This window comes from Calliopsis andreniformis, chromosome 10 (genome assembly GCF_051401765.1).
Source record: "Calliopsis andreniformis isolate RMS-2024a chromosome 10, iyCalAndr_principal, whole genome shotgun sequence".
NCBI lineage: Eukaryota > Metazoa > Arthropoda > Insecta > Hymenoptera > Andrenidae > Calliopsis > Calliopsis andreniformis.
Window position 1 is genome coordinate 10,260,169 of NC_135071.1, and position 17,238 is coordinate 10,277,406.

Sequence of the window (17,238 nt, forward strand, 5' to 3'; positions counted from 1 at the left end):
CATACCTGCGTATTCTTTATTCTAGTATAGTGCAATGCAACTGAATACGAGTATTTTGTAGTTATATAACCAATAAGTATAATATCTGTTTTGTAGTTATACAACTCGTAAGTACAATATCTATTTTGTAGTTATACAATTCATAAGTACAATATCTATATATTTAGCATTCGGGTACAATTAATATCACAACTTGGTAATGTATACTACTAGCAAAATTTATTACAATATTTGAATACTAGTGAAAAGTTGAGGACATTTCTAAAAAAAAGGGCCCATAAATCGAAATGGCAAATTGAGTAAATCGCGTGTAGAAATTTTAATTTTATTTGCTTTAATATATTGTTGTGGTTGAATTGTTAATCACATAGTTCTTAACAAATATTATTATTCAATACAATATTTTGAAAATAAACCAATATATTTCAACAGTGGTATGGGTATTTTCATACATGAAGGAAAACAGAATAATCGAATGACAAATATGCTATAAATACGCAACATATATACAACACAATATATTTATGATGACTTAAGCTAAACATTGCGCATAATCGCATAGTGATAATTATTAGGGATGCTGGGGCTGAAAGAGTGATGTGGGGGGCGTAGGAAGAAACCTTAAGCCATGTATACTACTAGACACGGTCTGTGTATAATGCGTCTGTAGAAAATTCAGGAATCGAGTGGAGCAAAGATAACGTGGAAAGTGTAATGTCACATGTAGGCGAAAGATGATTCATAATGGTTGACACGGCATTAACTTACATTATAAATCATTAAAAATGGTGCAAACATGCCGTGTTTAAGGTTGCAAGGAAATACACAACAATATATAGGCAAGAAATTAGTTTATAATAAAAATAAATTCGTAGTAAGCTGACTAAAACTATTTTATTTTCTAATCTACAATTAATTAATCTACAATAAATAATTTTCCTCGAAACATTTGTGTACTATTGGTATTTTTATTACTTGTTTAAGCTACAATGAGTTTTAAGAAAGTAATTAATCAGACACCTTTTACAGAATACTGTCGATATCTCAATATCGAATTCAAATAAATTTTGCATAATTATAATCTCAAAAATATATTATAATGAGCAATATTTAAAGTTGTAAACTTAAAGTAAAAATTAATAACTAAAATATATACCTATAAGAAATATTATTTTGTACACTTAAAAAAAAATGTATGTATTCACTTATTTATTTATTTTTTACAAAAATTAACAACATATTCAAGTCGAACATTAAAATAGTTTTACATCTTTGAAACATTGACATGTATCACTCTTTTGAAACTGCATAGGTAGTATATATCGTACTAGCATAGCTCATACATCTTGTCCACATGTGACGTCACGTAGATGTTTTATCTTTGCTTCAGGGAAATTATCTGACGCCGTGTCTATAAGTATATATGGTCTAAGGAAGAAACGACAGACCCAAGAAAAAAGAAAATCCGTTCCATGTCTCAGAGCGGCCCAACAACACGTATGCTGAATCTCGTACTCAATTTCCAATGGACCAAGCTCTGGGCAACAAACACAACAGTAGTAAGCAATTATCAAATGTTATTTCATTCTTTAAATATTCCCCATTCTGTAATAAGCTCTAACAGTCACATTATTTCTATCTGCAATAGTTATCACTAATAACCAAGGTACAGTTAACGCGACGTTAAAAAATCCATTAAAAAAGAAAGAATACATTTATTCTGCATATTTACAAGTGAAATAAACATTTTATGGTAATTTAATTGTTTGAGGAAAATAGAAAATAATGGAAAATATTATTTTTAAAGAATTTTGACACGTTGAATATTTACATTTAACTATTAACAGCTTTGGTTATCTAAATATTTATTTAAAATATCTTTTCCTTTTACTCTTTTTTACTGGTACAACTCGGACGAACGAACCATCGCCGACCAACGCAGCAGAAACCACCCGTACATGAGTAAATAAAAATCATTCTATTTATTTCAACCATTGGAATATTGAGACGAAATTTTAGGGGAACATTTTTAAATATATGGTAGTTAATTAATGATAATTTACCGAAAAAGATACCTATAGATACTTTTTTCAGAAATGTCCTGTATTGTCAAACTTCAAAGTTCCATAACTTTGTTAATGTCCATCCAAATTCATTACAACAAAAAGTATATTAAAGCTTTAAGCTTCTACAATTTGATCCTTTGGTTCAATTTTATTTAAGTACCCAAGGGTACCAATAGTATCGGAAAGTGTGGTCATTTCCCTTCAAAAAAAACGAAACTGTATCGAAAAAGGATGCTTTTTAAAAAAGTAATAGCCTTTTAAAGCAAAATATACATTTTTATTGTTTCTGCGCTTTTCATATGTGGTGATTTTTTCGGCAATATTTTTAAAAATAATAAACTGAAAAAATATATTTTATTTGGAAAACAAATAAAAATATAAAAATAATGTAGACACATTTTCTTTGTCCTCTGACAAGGTGCTGAATTATTTTGGTAAATAAATTTACCTACAGGTCTAAAACTGGGTTTTAAAATTGGGGGCTGCAAATTTTCTTGTACAATGTCTTTATAAATCTTAATATTTATGATACAATTTACAAAATGAGGTCCATCAACTTTTCTGGTAAAAATATAGTTCTAGGTTATTTAACGTTGCGGCAACTTGGCTGTCGTGTTCAAACATTCTACATGGAAAAATGGTCATACAGATCTTGCTAGTACTATACGACCACATTACAGACATTCCTGTCAACCTCAGAAATAAATTTTCAAATGCGAAGAAATTTGTACAATCTGACAAGCTTGTATTTAAAGAATGATTTCATTCCTTCGATACCAATTTAAATGAAATCAAGCACAAAGATTAGAATATAGACAATTCAAGCTTTAATACAGTCTTTTACATGTAGCACAAAAACGTTTTACAAAAAACATCCAATAAAGTCGTAAAAATGTTCAAAAAATATCTTTGAAATTTCTAAAATTACAAATACAACGTCTTAAAAGACATTTCATGTTTAAGTTATGTCTATAAGACGTTCAGATAAGAAATAGACATCTTTAAGACGTTCAAAAACTTACGTTTTTAAGACGTACACTGTTGGATGTTTGTAAAACGTCCATATTAGGTCTTAAGTCGTTCAGTTATAAAATGAACATAAAATAGATGTCTTCAAGACGTCATGTTATATTAGGTTGTTGCGTGGAGTTTAGATGGATATTAAAGAACGACAATTTTTCACTAGTATAATAGTAATTTGACAATTTTTCACTAATATTCAAGTGATGCATTAAATTTTAGTAATAGCGTATTCACTCGAGTACTTTTTGAATGTCCTTTGTTCATTATGAGTTATAAATCGAACGAAAAATGTTTACAGTAACGTATGTACAGACTGAACCAACAAAAATACGTATTTTATGCGTATTCTGTGAATGCATATTGTGATGGAGTGTTAAGAAAGGAACGTCAGGCTTTCCTCCGCATTCTATTTCATCGGTGCTTCTGATCTTCCACGATAAAAGCTGCATTCGCGGTGCAAACATCTCTAGGGACCGCTAATTATTGCAGATATCGGAACGTGTGCTGCCTTACGCGACAAGGTAATTTCCGAAGTGGAGTTTGCTTTATAGTACACCTTCATTATCAGTCTTTATCTCCCGGTTCAGGCAAAAGTTGCGCGCCAAGTCGACCGCCTTTGCAACTTTAATGAGGCCAGTAATTGGTCTACGTTTTATTAATCGCTGAGTAGCGTCAAGTGATCGTTCTATCGGCTGAAAAATAATTGGAGAAATCCACTTCGCGCTAAATAATAACATTCTCCCGAACCTTGCCTAAATATAAAACTGATACATAGTTTCGATCAATTTTATTTTCTGCTAAAAGGGAATTCAGTCTGATTCATTAAGCGGCATGCCCTCAATTATTTCCTCCAATTAACGTCGCATTCGAATGAGCGTCGGCGTCTTTTCCCGAACAAGGACGTTCGTTTCCTGGCGGCGGATGATCAGTATTATCGGAATAGTTGGTGCTTCCGTCGGTAGCTGGCCCGAGTTAATCGATGGGTGCTTCGACGAGGAGCCACAGGTATGCGTGCACATGCACGCCGCTTTATCCTCGAGTGTCTTGTCGAGGAGTCATCGAAAATGAGGATGACAGGACGGTCAAGTGTGTACAAAAGAGGGCGAAAGTTCAGTTGTCTGAAAACTTTAAGCGGAGCTGTGAAGGGAACTCAGGATGGCATCCATTCAGGGCGATTCAGCTATAACGAGCTTCGTTCAAAGGATCCACGGTGTATTTGGGTCGAAACAGTTCCAGTTAATTATGCATTCCCCTCACGTCTTCTCGTTCCCCCTTTGCCCCATTTCCTATTTACTCTGACTTTTGTTTATTGTTTCACATTTCTTTCCGCTTTAGAGTAATTGCAAGATATTTTGGTGCTAGTAAGATTCGAAAGCTTTTCGGTGCTCGTGTATAACAAAGTGTAAGTAAAATATTAAAAAAGCTCTGCACGTGCCACCCCGGACGCATTATCGATTTACTGCTTCGACGAACCCTCTTTCTATTAAAAATGGGTTATTTATATATGATCGTCTTTGATGCACGCTTCAAGTCCTAATTGCTTTGGTAAACAGACGCGTTTTGCGTGATTGAAATCGTGCAGGATTTTCAGTCGATTGTCCTCAAGGTCAGCTTCTGTTTAGGTAAAGTTTAAAAATATACACTTCAGCTAGGCGCGCACTAGCAGCTTCGTCTAGGGCGATTGCTTACTTGCCTGGAATGGGTCCACGTTGTCTCTTATATTCCAGTAAAATGTGAGCATCCTCTGTGTGAAGAGTAGAAGAGAAAAAGCAAGGCCAGACCTTGATCTCCCGATAACGGTCCCAAGCAGCATCGTTGACATGAAACTGTTCAGGGCAACCCCGTTTAACACGTATCACCCCTTTCTTTATTCTTCCTAGGGTCCTGGCCTATCCTCCTCTCTGCCTTCCCCTTTTATCTCTTGCCCTCTGCTCCTGTTCTCCCATCTCGCCCGGAGAGACAATTGACGTATCGATTCCAACAGGGTGGTGCAGTCCAGTCTTCGCCGTCGTGTCTGCATGGTCCAAAAGTGCTGGCGTCGTCCCTGCCTCTCCTCGTTCTCCCTCCCTTTCCCCTCTTGGTCGCTTTCTCTCTCGATCCATTGGTGCGTCGTGAAAATCGATGGCGTCGGATGATGTTCGAACAACTGGCGCCAACTCGCGCGCATTCCACATGATCGAATCCTCGTGGGTTACCTCGCCTGGCTTCCGTCCACGAGGAACTGTGATCCATTTTTGATCGAGTTTCTTCGACAAGTGCCTATTTCGGTAACCCAACCACGGCCTCAGAAACCTCGTTTTAAGGTCGTCGACTTCAACAACGAAATTGTGCAGAGGGTTTCTCGAAGCCCAGTCATTTTTATTCGATAATAAATAATGGGAATAGCAGTTCCTTCCTTTCATTTTTGTTGATTTCAACTTCCTGCCTCTCTTGCTGTCCCGAGGTCAGGTGCGTTCAATCAACGACGTAAGAGCCCTTTGTGGTTTCTTGCCCATATCCTGTAACTGGACTCTAACGAAGGCATCGCGAGAGTGAATTCTATGGACAGCTTTCGAGAGCGTAGTTATTGGAATCTCGAGCTCGAGCACGTAACTGATTTTCCCAGAGGATGGTACCGAAGTCAGTCTTGCGATAACGTTTGTGTTGCTGGTCAAAGAGCTGTGTAAATTATTAGAGTTCAACTATACACAGAAAGGAAGACATTCTTAGGTGACTGTTTATACTTTACTTTTTTCAATCATATAATTTTGAAAATGCAGCTTTCTCAGGGCTACTAACGAGCACTTCAGCATGCAATGGTTACACGGAAAAGCACTACTTTTCGCATTTTTATGGAACTACACTACCAGCCTGACCATAAAACCTGTATAAAATCTCTGTAGAAGATTTTATTAACTTATACTTCCATTTTATGAATTTAAAAGTCGTGAACAATATTTAAATTCCAAGTCATAACTTTGCCTGAAATTCAGCTGGTTTAGAAACCTCTAAAAAGTCCAATGATATTAAACTCACTATCGTATCTGTGCGTCTGTTTCATTTGATATTGCCATCAAGTCTTATATTGTCATTTTATAGTAATTTGTAATTCGTGAACAGTGCTTAAATTTCAAGGCAGCACTTTATCTGAAATTCAGCTGGTTTAGAAACTACTAGAAAGTGCAGCGATATTACGCTCAGTTGTACCTGTGCATTTGTTTCGTTCGAAATTACTACCGAGCGTAATCATATTTTCTCGAGCGGAATAAAGTGGGGAAAGTGCAAGTGACATTAAGTTGCACCATTCGTCCACTTGTGCTTCCGTAACAGCTTCACGCTGATGAGAAGTGTTAATGCAAGAGAGAATTTAATAGAATCATTTAGGAGTTCCCTCTTTGCTGATAACATCCACGTATGCAAGGACATTGCACACCAATTAGGACTTGGCGGATTTAGGTGCGGTCTTCATACCACTTAATTCCATTTAGTTCTGCTTTAAGCTGGATCCTCGTGGCACAGTGTGCCATTAAGATAGCGAGATGAACTAATGATTGTTTATATATTACCCAAAGAAGCTAACAGTACGAGAAGTAATGACTTCCATTGCAAAGATAACAATTCACCGTAAATTGAAGATCAAGACTTTTTAAGCGAACGAACTGTTCAGTGAAATTGAAGTTGTGAACTCTTCTTTCCTAATTATTACATAAATTACGAGAGAAGCATGAAAAGTAATCACAGAGTCAAAGCGGATTGTTACGGGAGAGCAACGGCTATATTTTACGAACAAAGTACTTTCCCGGGGGTCAGTCGAAAGGTAATTATTTAAGACCCTCGTGGAGTAACGAAGCATTAATCACTCAGCAACGGCATAAGCTACCTTCTTGACTGAAGAAATACTAGCCGACAAGAAAAAGTTAATAGAGAAATCCGAACCCAAACATGCTCTCGGTCATCAACAAGAAGAAAATTAATTCGTTGTCTCAGGAGGTATTAAAAGGCGTCTACAATCCTTACTTCCTATAATCCTGTTACCAACAACCTGTACAATTATTGCTGATGACAGGAGAAAACTATTCTCCCGTGTTATCGATCAGGAGTCCGGAAAACAGGTATGTTCAACCTTCTGTTGGTCGTAATTATACAAAGGCAACTGGATATAAACAGTTGAAGCCAGTTAAGCTTGGGAAATCTCTAGTTTCAATGCGATTAGTGAACATAATATCTCTGAATATCGAAACACGCTCAAATTACGATGAATTCGAATTATGACCATTCGAGTGGGAATCAGCGCTTACAGTGGGCTCGTGTTTAGTACGAGGCTGTTAGACGTCGTTCCTCAAATCCCAGAGGAATTATTCGCATCCATGGTCCAACATTCTGACATTAATGCGCGGATAGAACGATCAGGCTGCCAACAGGATCAAGGGCAGCGTTCCAGTGTGCTTTGTAAATAATCCACTGATTCTCATGTGTAAAGTGTTTAATGGACGATCAGCTAGGTGCTCTGTTTGCGTAGATTTTCAGCAAGGATGAGGTAAAGATGGCTTCATTAGGAAAAGCGGTATTTTCCAGGACTCTCGGAGTTAAAGAATTATGCAGAGCGGGTGTGTTTCGCAAGTGGCGCGTTTCAAACTGTCTTTTTCATGAGTGCGTTCATATGGACATTTCGAGACTCTTTTTCCTACATTCATAGGTTCCATCACGTTGAATCCGCACATTCAACCGACCTTTATACGTTTCCATTTGATCTGTTCAACAGGTAGGCCACAGCTGCAACCATGGCTGCATTACAAACGTTTCGTTGAATCAGTCCGATCGAAATAACGACGAAATTATTACGCTCCACTTTAGCGTATTAAAAGAAAGCATTTGCTCAGTAGAGTGCTGCAAAAATTAAACCATCGCGTGTCTGAAAAAAAGTAATTTCGATCGTAAATATTTGTTGAATGTAGCTAGACGCTTGAGTGGGTCTCGTGAAAAATTGTTTCTCTCAAATGGAGCGAAATCTCTCGGGACCACACGGCTCGAAACGTTTCATTTGGGATGACAAAAGTATCGGTACGAGTCTTAGTTTAAAAGGCGCTTTGCTTTACAAATTACGAAGCGTCGCGACATTGCGACCAAATCGATGGAGAAATTGTGCCAGAAAGCAGAAGCGCATGACGCGGAGTTTAATCTTGCTGGCAGGGAACATTAGAAGCCTCTTAATCATAGTTAATTAGAAGTGCCAGAAATAAGTGTTAGATTCTCCTTAAGAAGCGATTGGCTAGTGGACACCTTGTCACACGCGTTATCAATGCTTGACCACATTTCAGCCCAAAGGAATTTCCTTGAAATATTCCCAATATTCTATGCGGCAAAGTAAAATAATAAATACGTAATGGGTTAAACTACCGATTAAAATTCACTCAACGAGTTGATGTAAACTCTGGCGCCAATTTTCGTCGAAAACAGATCCGTTGTTAAACGAGCTAGGTTTCCTTTGTCCAAAGGAATCTGCTTTCTCTCACAGATTACACGAATCGTTACCTCAATTAAGAGAACGACATTTAATTAACGCTGTCATTAACCTTTTACGGTTAATTACTTAGGATGCGCTGCTTGTGGCGAGGAGGAGATCGGTAAGAACGTGCACCGAGGAAATATTAATTTCGCAATCAATGCCAGCCACGAGAGAATTCGATGTTAACTGTGAGCTCAGAGGGCATAAGCACGTGGCCAGTAATGGATTAATCAAGTCGTTGAGAGAGAATTAGAACGCGATTGCGGTTAGAGAGCAGGTTTTGTCTTGTCGGCTCCTATTGGCGGAATGTCCGAGCAACCGTAGTTGAGCAAATCCTAGCCCTTCAGCCAAGAAATTCAATATTCCCGGAAATGGGATACAGCTACGGAGCTCTGGCTGAAATATCGTCTCCGCCGAGAGTCTAAAAAAATATTTTAATCTCGAGTCTGCCTAGGTGCCGACACGGAACGATCAGATCGCCAGCAATTTCCCTGGAACGATTTAACTGCGGAGACTCGCCAACAATTCATCAGCAGCTCGGCCGAGGTCGGTTCTGAATTTTTTCCCAGAATTTATTGCTGCTCGTAGATTTTTTAAAACGTGCACAGGTTTTGGAAAAAAGCAATTAAATTGTATTATTGAAAATAGTGGGCTTTTTAAAAAATAGAAGTATTTTTATCTTCGTCGAAGGTTGATTTTAAAATGAACCGAAGAGCACCAAAAACTAAAAATAACAATGGTTTGAACAATTTTAAGAAAAAAATTGTTGGGAATAAATCATTTTTATGTATACGAAAGGTAGTAATCAGTGAATAATAAAAATGCTTTTCTGAAAATGAAGTGATTACAAAACATTAATTTTTTAATGTTCTAGGTATGAAAGATCTTTATACTGCCAAACTATGAAGTATAGCAATAATATTTTAATGCTATTTCGCACTAAAACACGACATAAAGTGTTCAAAATTGTCTAGGAATACAAAAGCACTCAATTCCACATATTTTTTTATTTATTGTCTTCCTCCATAGATGGGAGGTATAAATGATCAAAAGTTTTCTTATTATTGTTAGTCATTATCCATCATAAGAGTCTCCTTTGACAGTCACTGTTGTCATATGAATAATTTATACTGCCAGTAGTCGAGAGTTGCTTCTTCGTGGTATCCTCTTCACACGAATATCTATTCGTATATCTATTTTCTCAATTCCTTACGAATTCGCTGCCGCTGTGGAACATTCGCGTTGGTCTGTTGGAGTCTTAAGAGCTCTATTGATACTAACTTAGGTGATAGGAATAGCGATAACAACTGAAATTAGCTTTGCTACATTTGAAATCACATACTTTCCTCCTTTCAATATACTTATTATTTCTGTGCCCATAATAATACGTTTTTCTTTATAATTGTTGATTTTGTCATATTTTCAGAAGTTCTTGAGAATTCTACTTGAAAAGAGTTCAGCCCCATTGTTCAAAGACAAAGTTCTTGAAAATTCTACTTGAAAAGAGTTCAGCCCCATTGTTCAAAGACAAAGAAATATTGAATCGATTCAGGAATCGATATAAATAGTATCATTACAATTCCTTTTTATTGCTTCCTTTTCTATTCCATTACGTAATTGTCCTATCACCCTAAACATCGAGAAAAATATCAGTACCTAATTATCAATAATGTTAATAAAACTTGACAGTAATACAAAATAACCGAAAAATGTTTCACTGTTTGATAATGGTTATCGTTAACCAAAAACAATTTCCGTCATTACTAATAATGACTAGTAACTAAACAAATTTTAATTATTTATAATGGATACAACTTTTTTATTTGAGTTACAACAGTTGTAATCTGAAAAACACCCTAGATTACCATGGTTTAATTCGTATATTTTTAATGTTGCACGGTGGATCTAAGAACGCATCTGAGCGCAGAAAAGATCAAACGGTATGGCTAACAACTCGTAAAATGAGCACTTCGTGCCCCAACAATGTTTACTTCTCCCGCATTTTCTTTGCCAATGGAAAGGGACGGTCTTCCTCAGAAAAAAAACAGTTAGCTCATTGTCTTCCGTTTTTCCCTAACCAGGAAAATTGAGCGTTTCCCTCTAGCCAACACCTTTTATCATGATTATTAAGAGAGACAATGCAAGAAAAGCACTCTGAATTTCCTAAAGAAAAGTCGTTATTAATAGAACGAGTCCTTTGAAATATTTGAAGAAATGAAACATAATACTTATGATAAATAATATCTTAATGAGTATCCAGGTAGGATTATGTGTGCTGTGTTGAATGTGAATACGATAAAAACACGTAACACAATCAACATGTGTAGGAAGACTATACGATATCTTCTCGATATTCGTCACACGATCTTCAACAAGAGTATTTATAAATTTTCAGAAAATATTACTGTATTTCCAAAAAAATTACTTTTTTGATATTTTATAAATATCATGAAATAAACTCTTATCTCTCATTTGCTGCAACAATGACATAACTCAAAATATAATTTTTAGAAAAATAAATTAGTATCGATATTTAATGTCGTTGTATTAATCCTATTTCATAGAAGATCAATACAATAAACAATGTCCGTCCGAAACAAGTTAGGCCACTGTTTGCGTAAACTTTCCAAAAAAAAATTCGAACTCGTATTTTCCACTAGTGGCTAAGATTCTTATCTTCCTACCAAAAATCTATTGTATATATCGGACATTGAGAATAACAACGGACTAACCCCACTACTCGGAAAAATCGGAAAAAGGTGATTTAAAATATAGCTACCGACTCAATTTGAGAAAAAATGGGTAGTCCACTTTTACACTCAATGTCGCATATGCACACGAAAAAATCCAAGCAAGAGATTCTGTACTCAAAGCTTTCCTCGACGACACGTATAATTAGTCCTCATAGTCTTTTATTCTGGTATCCGTATTAAAAATACATTACTTAATTAAAGATAAAATTGTGTATTTCAATATTTACGAGCTTCCAACAGAGAAAGAACCATTCTTTCTATGGTAATAACTTAAAAACAACTAATTTTTTAGTTCTGTCATTACACAAAGTGAGCATTATATATGACACTCATATCTGTTCTTAATAAAGAGATACGAGATAAAAGATACATCTTTTTATTAAGAAGAGATATGAGTATCGAATTACGATTGTGCGTGACAAGTGATCGAAGAGACGAAACAATCAACAAACACTCGACAACAAAAGAAGACCTCAACTGAAGAGTACCTAAAAGAAGATATCAACGTAAGAGTATAGTAAATGGTGATGCATCTCTTGAAACGGAGTCGCTACTTGTACTTGCAGAACCATTTTATCCCCCGAGCAAGCGTGTGTTTTCTAGTCATGCGTAACAAAGCGGCTCAGAGAGGCCGAGCGTCTAATTCAAGACGTGATTCTCCTTTAAACGAGGAGGAAACGTAATGCTTTGACCTCAAAGCACGTCACTTGGCTAAGATATTAAAGTTAAAACCCCTCTTTTCTGTTGACCTACCCATCGTTGCTCAACAAACGCATTTAACTGAGAGCAATATTCGCCACTTGGAACCCTGGGTTCGTATTGTGGACAATATTGCGCTTTCATCCGTTTTTGCGACGTAAATATGTGGCAATTCAGGTGGATTAAATTCTGTGACAATCGTTAAAGTTGCACATTAAATAACAGGTGATTCATCGATCGTGAACTTAATTCTATACATGACATTTACGGAGCTCGTGGTAATTTTAGCAATAAATAGAAGACACGCCCTGTCTCTTTCTTTTATGATAATAACTGATATTAAACGCAAATCTGGTAATCCATCAAGCTCAATCCCCAGACACCTTGGGGCAGTGTGGGACTCTCAAACACCTCCAATCCCTCGGAGGTCCCTGTTCGACCTAACCAGCGGGAGGTCTTATGGGTGAAAACCACCGCCAATTGGATTCTACGTATCAATCGAGAAATCTCTACGGGCAAATAGTCCTATATCCGCAACAAAGACGAGCTATTTACTTTTCGACTGTCATTTTTCTGATCAACGAACGTAAATAAGTGAATCTACATACTTGCTACATAATAGGCAATTTCTGTTGAGCATAATTCTAGCTACAGAATTAATCAGAATTATTAAAAGGGATCTTTATTTCCTAACACCACTTGTTTCTGTTCGTTATTCATCAAAGGAAATAGTTTCACCTCTTATACTGGGACAAGGGAAATCAGAAAGAACTCTTCAGTATATCGACATTGGCTCATTTCTTTTTCTCAAATAAAGAAGAAAATAGCAGTACAAAGGAAGGGTTCGTACGTATTCGCTGAACACGACTTTCTTTTGAAGGTAAAGCCTTCAAAGCGGAGTTTCTTTTGTAGGAACTGATCCAATTACAGCGCTATCGTTATCCATTAAATGAATTGTTGTATCAGTGTCATCTGTTAGTATGATATAGTCAATTACAGATGCTTCTTGAACTTTCCACGTCATCTAGTGGAACTTCAAACGGTACCATTTGATTTCTGAATAACTTTTCAAATGTTAACAGTTTATGAAATGATTTGACTTCATTATAAAAATATTATTTATTCTTTATACATGTTGTATTCCCTCTTTTCTCTCGAATCAAACCTCCTTCAAATTTCACAATGTGTACATTTCTCTTTCTGTCGTTCGTCGATCGAAGGAAGGCGACATTTTCAGAGTACAATTTATTCTAGCAGTATTCCTCTCGAAGCAAAACAACGCGTGGGAAAGGAAAATATCGTGGAACCTTGTTGGATCGCGCCTTTCCTTCCATCGATGAAGTGGATTTTTGCGAATCGATGAAATCAACCGAAATTTTTCGTGCTCGAGTTTGGAACCTCCATCAATCAAATCGATTGAAGGGGCAGTTGACAATGAGGTGGTGATTTTCGGTTCAAATACGTCAGCTATCTTTTTCTTACGCCATCAATCATGACGCGTGAGGATTAATAGCTCCGGTGAAGCAGCGGTTTTCGTGATTAAAATGCGAACGAATCTTTTTTATGTTTCTACGTTCGACGAGTATTAACATACAGTTTTTCTGGTTCGATGCAAAATTTATCGTCGTCGAAATTATACAGAATTCGAAATCCTGCATTCATGTTTTATTACTCCTAACAACTTTCTTTTAAGAAATAAAACAAACTCCAGAGAGCATGATCGATGTCGACAAAATAGCAAGTACACACTTATGTGTATGAATTTCGTGCAGCTATTTAAAGCCAATATTAACATTTGGTAACATTTGCCCTCATGAAGCTGTTCTATGTACAATGTACATCAAAGGAAACAAATGTCAATATTAATGTGGTTAGGATATCATAAAGTTGACTAAAAATATCGAGTGTTAGAACCGCAGGTGTATTATCAGTTCGATTAATTACATACAGTCAGAAACGTGTTCGACCAATCATAGATTCTATATGATGCATGAGTTTCAGTGGTCAACTATATTTTTACAGCTTGTACAGATCTTTTGGATTATGCATTACCACGACTGTATCGAATATACACTTTCATTTATAGACGATAGATGTTGCCATCTAATGTGTCTGACAATTGATAGTTTATACTACTGAAAATTTGATACTTGCCCTAACTACAAATTCGATTTTATTTATTTTTGCTATGATTTATGAATGATAGAGATTGCCTATTACTGTGTCTGACACTTGTTAAGTGTCTCGAATCATTTACTTTTTAAAATAATTTTAAATTATATAAAAAATATTAATATTTACTGAAGTTATATGACCTCACGTCCGACGTCGTTCTTCATGCATGCATGCTGAAATAGAATAACAGATTTCTTTCATAAATTACATTGTACATACCTACACCTGTCATGACGTCACCGACGACTTTTCTGATAACATCTTTTGTTTACGAATTATTTATTATACTAACACAAGTTCTTGTGATAAAAATCGCGAAAAATTTCAAACAGTTTTTCATCAGTTCAAAAAAAGTCGGTTACATCGTAGCAAATACAATGTAAATATCAAAATAATTTGTTTATTTCAAACCAACCAGCTAGGTAAAACTGGATACACCATGTAATAAATATTAACATTTGTTTATAATATTTTAAATGTATAGGTAAATACCAACAAATAAATAAAACCTCATTTAGTTTCCCAGAATTGATTCCCAAACTACCCTCTGTTCTTGAAGGTGTCAGAGTAAGGTATCCCCCTAAATGGTAGCTAAAGGAGCATGAAATTTGAACGATACTTTCATTACCTGCTTGTCCCTTGAATTTAACGGATATGCTTATATAAGCATGTTTCGCAACACTCATAAGCACCAGTGGACACGCTAGGCACCAAGGGTTTGATTACTTTAGTCCTTGATTTGCACTATTTACTTTGTAATGCTCTGTACTGAATGTCCTTTATCATAGTCTTAGTTCACTCTGCTTACGTTTAGCTTAGCTTATAATATGTTCCTCATATTGTGCAGAGGTTTATGGTGCTTGTACCTGACTTCTTCATATCTCATCTGACATGCGTGTCGTTCAATCGACGTGTAAAAGTTCGCGCGCATAAGCGAATGTACAGAGACCAGTAATAAAGCTCGCAGCGGATAGTCAGAGTTTTCGCAACGAGCGAAGTCCACTTTTACAAGTCGGCAGAAGTTTCAACTTACGCAACTACTACTTTGTAAACACAGCGACAGGAAACGCTCTTCCTACTTTCCTGTCCTATCAAAGTAATATCCTTCTTCTGCCTTAATGCATCGAGAGAAGCGTAATAAGGAGGTGCATACATAGAAGCACGGACAGAGTTTGCACGGCGCAGCGAACGAGGAAAAGATCGAAGTATGAGCTTTTATCTTTGCCAGGGAACAGCTTCTTCTCTGCTGCAGATGTCTCATTTAATAAGCTGAAACTAATTAAGATACTGCAGGTTATTTCATTCAAAAAGTGTGTACAATAGGACCTCGATTTTCCGAAGTATTATGAGATTCAAACCTGAAACATTCTTTTGATAACTAACTTTATTTTCTTCAGTATAATACTATTATTTCACTGTTTAAGGTTTAATTGATGTTTTACTGTATTTTCATTGTTATTACAACCAATATGTGTAATATTAAATAATAGAAATTTTTAATATTCGAATTTCGGTTAATAGAGCTTCTATTGTACCATATTTTTCATTCTAAGGCTGCGTTTCTGTACAAAGAACGAGCTTTTCGGGTACAAAAAGAATGCTCCTAATGTCAGCTTCTGTACTCATTTTGCTTTTCAAAAGGCGGGATTAAGGGAACACATATGCACAAGTTTGTGACACAATAAGGAAAAAGCTGGCTTTATTTTCGCATGAAATTTGAATAACACAGTACCTATATTGCTTTAATACAAACAAATGTTGCTAAGTGAAGAATATTATCTGATAAGTAGTTTTTTACAGTGTAAAATAAAAACAAGCGTGGGTCGACCAAAAGATAATACAGGACAGTCGAAGACAAGTGTCAGAAATTGTCAGAATGGATGGTTCGCACGCTAAAATAAGACAGAAGGTGGATGAAATTATCTCATGAAAATATGTCTGACTCGAAACTTATCCTAATGACTTCACTGTATTTGGTTTGATTTTTATACACCGACAATAGAATAAGTCACAATTTAGATATATTTCACACGAGTTTCATACGTTTTTGCACCAATTAGTAATTCTGAAACGAAACCCCAAACACAATTATGTTATTCTTGATTTTCGTCATATTTTATCATGTAGAAACCAATGACCCACCCCTTGGATCAGGCGATAGTTTTCCTTATGAAGTATTGCCCTCTTATTACGGAACTCCCTGTACAAAAATAATTCAAATGTTGTACCCTCATATAATAAGATATATATTTATATGAACTTTTTTAATTATTTTTAGGGTCTGAATCAGTCCCTGAAGTATGGCCCACTTATTACGGGACACATTGTATTTTGAAGACTGTTGTCGGCTGTTAAAGATAGCTCTCCACAATATAATACATGGAAGAATCAGGCCAGGTGACAAATTACCTAGCAATTAAATTCAGAAACATTTTACTATTACGTGGAATTCATTTATAGTAGCAGAAAATATCGACAAATTAGTATGACCTTTGGTACTTTAAATGTACGTTCTCTCTATAGTCGAAACAATGGCAAGTGCCTACAAAAGACGATTTTTATCATTCATTTGGAAGCACTTCGATGAGGTTAGCATAACAATCGTTACTTGTCGAAAGGAAACGAGGAAGGAAGGCACTTAAAAAATAACAAGTGGAAGTTGGGGTTAAGTGGCACTCAATTTTAATGCTCTCTTGATTTGAAATATTGTCTGAATTCTTTTCTTAAATGACGACTATTCTTACAAAAACCGCGCTCGATTTCCACAGGAAGAAACAAAAACTTAATATACTTCTTGTATCGTATGGCTCATTTCAAGCAACGATCTTATCACATTCAATCGTATCAGTCAACAGTATGAATAAATTCTTAATGCTTCCTCTACGTATAGATGAATTTCAAGGGCCCGATTTAATTTCATTTACATAAGCATTAGTATATATGCAGGATAGTCTCATTTGTTTGCATTTCATTAAAAGTGGATGTAACCATTTTGCCTTAGTTAATAATTACTTAATTCAATATTTAATACGCTATC

General features: G+C 35.9%; 1 protein-coding gene across 2 annotated transcripts in view; it reads left to right on the forward strand.

Moving 5' to 3' along the window:
- The window catches only part of LOC143185331 (uncharacterized), a 73,605-nt gene that overhangs the window by 19,685 nt on the left and 36,682 nt on the right, over positions 1 to 17,238 (forward strand). The window lies entirely within an intron of this gene.